This window comes from Sapajus apella, unplaced genomic scaffold (assembly GCF_009761245.1).
Source record: "Sapajus apella isolate SASKATOON/1434 unplaced genomic scaffold, GSC_monkey_1.0 scaffold4060, whole genome shotgun sequence".
In the NCBI taxonomy this organism is placed as follows: Eukaryota; Metazoa; Chordata; class Mammalia; order Primates; family Cebidae; genus Sapajus; species Sapajus apella.
Genome location: NW_022440986.1, coordinates 2803 through 4864, shown reverse-complemented (window position 1 = coordinate 4864; position 2062 = coordinate 2803). Strand labels below are relative to the sequence as shown.

The 2062-nt window shown below is 69.3% G+C and overlaps 1 pseudogene; it reads right to left on the bottom strand.

The window, feature by feature from the left end:
- Positions 1-629: 629 nt before the first annotated feature.
- Positions 630-1891, bottom strand: LOC116547666 (annotated as a pseudogene).
- Between the last annotated feature and the right edge of the window lie 171 nt (positions 1892-2062).

The following is a 2062-nucleotide window of genomic DNA, read 5'->3' as shown; positions in this document are numbered from 1 at the left end:
CAGGCCCTCCTGGGGAGTCAGGCGCACAGGTTGTTGTGTGGGACTCAACGTGGGGCAGCGTCCTGGCCAGGATGAGGAAGGCCAGGATGGGGTGAGGGGAATCCGCGGGATGCACAGGCAGGCCAAGCTCCTCGATCTGCTGCAGTCAGACTCCCTCAGGCTTGGCTGGGACCGGAAGTCCGACCGCCATCCCTGGGGCTCCCCTGCCAGGCTAGCACACCCTGCTTAGAGGCCATCCCCACCCCCTCCATCTGCTCCCATCCAAGCGACAGCCACCTTGTCCTGGTGCCCTGGGGAGGGGAAAGCTGGCCTTGGACCCGCATCGCAGCCGCCCGCGCCCTCTGCTGGCCATTGTCGGAAGTGCAGCCTGGCGTGAGCAGCGCCTTTCCCTGGAGATGGGACCCAGGGCAGCACCGCTGGAAACGCTGGAAAGTGCTGGGGCGGCCAGAGATCTGCTAACTCGTGGAGGGATCCCCCGTGTTCACTGACAGCTGCAGCAGTAGCTGCAGGCCATGCGGACTCAGGAGAGCCCCAGCCCATGTCAGCACCAGGGGCCAAAACCGAGTCCAGGGCTCGGCAGCGAGGTCAGCCTGGGGCAGGCCTGGGGAGCCCGATGGCAAGGGGGGCAGGAAGGCGCCCACTCAGGGACTGCGCCTGAGCCTGCTGGGGGTCTCCAGACAGAGAGGATGAGTGCGACGGGGCGCCTGCTCTCGCAGGGCTGAGTGCCAGGCCGGCCCTGGGGGCCCGCTGGCCTCACGCGGGCTAGATGAAGGTGGAGTCCAGAGGTCCCAGTCCTGCTGGCTCAGGGCGCGGGCCTCAACAGCTGCTTAACGAGCGTGACTCCTCCTGCTCCAGCTGCGTGATGCGCTCCCTCTTCTCGGTCACCTTCTGGGTGAGGAGTCGGTTCTGCTCCTTCGGCATGAGGATGGTCTGCTGCTGCCAGCCCAGGGCGAGGTGGACGTCAGGGCAGGGCAGGGGGACCCGGAGGAGGAGTGGGCAGAGCCCGGTTAGCGCACGCCGCAGCCAGCAGCTCCCCCAGGCCCCGGGCCACCTCCTGTACCTCGGGCAGTAGCAGCCCTACTGGGCGGGGGCTCCCCGCGGCCCCAGAGTCGGCACAGCCTCTGCTCTGTCCCAGGCAGCGCTGGCGCTCCGGCACTCCTGCTGCTGCTGCTGGTACTGGTACCAGTCGCCGCCCCGCGCCATCATCTCCAAACCCTGCAGCAGCACCTCCTCCTGCTCCGGCTCCTTCACCTGCTTCGGCAGGCCGCAGCCCACGCCGCCGGTGATGGTGAACCTCCGACTTTCCTCTCGGGCACTGGGCTGCGGGGCATACTCTGAGTCCGCCTCCAGGGCCTGCAGGCTGCTGCACCTGCGTCCGCGCTTGGGCTCGGTTCCAGCGCCGCGCTCTCGGCCTGCTCGGGCTCTGCGGGGCAGGGCGCAGCCTGGACCAGGGCACACAGCTGCTCCGGGCTGCGGGTCCGCGCCGCTGCGGCCGGCCTGAGAGCGCGTTCGCCCAGGGTCAGGGGCTTCCTCTCCAGGACAGGCCGCGGCTAGTAGGGGGGCACCGACACCAGGAGCTGCAACGGCGACTGGTCCCCTGGGGGGGGGGGCGCCGCGGCGCGCTTGGGCCCCGAGCCGCCGTCAGCCTTAGCAGCGAGGTGCGCAGGCCGGCCACGAAGCGCTCGAAGATCAAGTCGCCGCTGGCCTGGGCCACCTGGCACAGACCCTGGAGCACCCGGCGGGGCAGCTCGCGCGCGTCCGCACCCTACCAGCAGGCTCGATCTCGCGCAGGTGCAGCAGCCGCGCCGCCAGTCATCCAGCATGTGGAACAGGGTGTGCTGGCTCTGCAGGAAGGCGCGGGGCAGCCCCTCGTTGCTGGGCGAGGGGCGGGCTCGGCGGGAGGCAGGCAACCCCGCTCGCCTTCGCGGCTCCGGTCCCCGTGTCCACCTGCGCTCGTTTCCGCGCCGCCCGGCTTGCTCTTATATATTTTTAATAGAGACGGTGTCTTCTTGTGTTGCCTCAGCTGGTCTCGAAATCCTTGGCTCGAGGGATCCTCCCACCT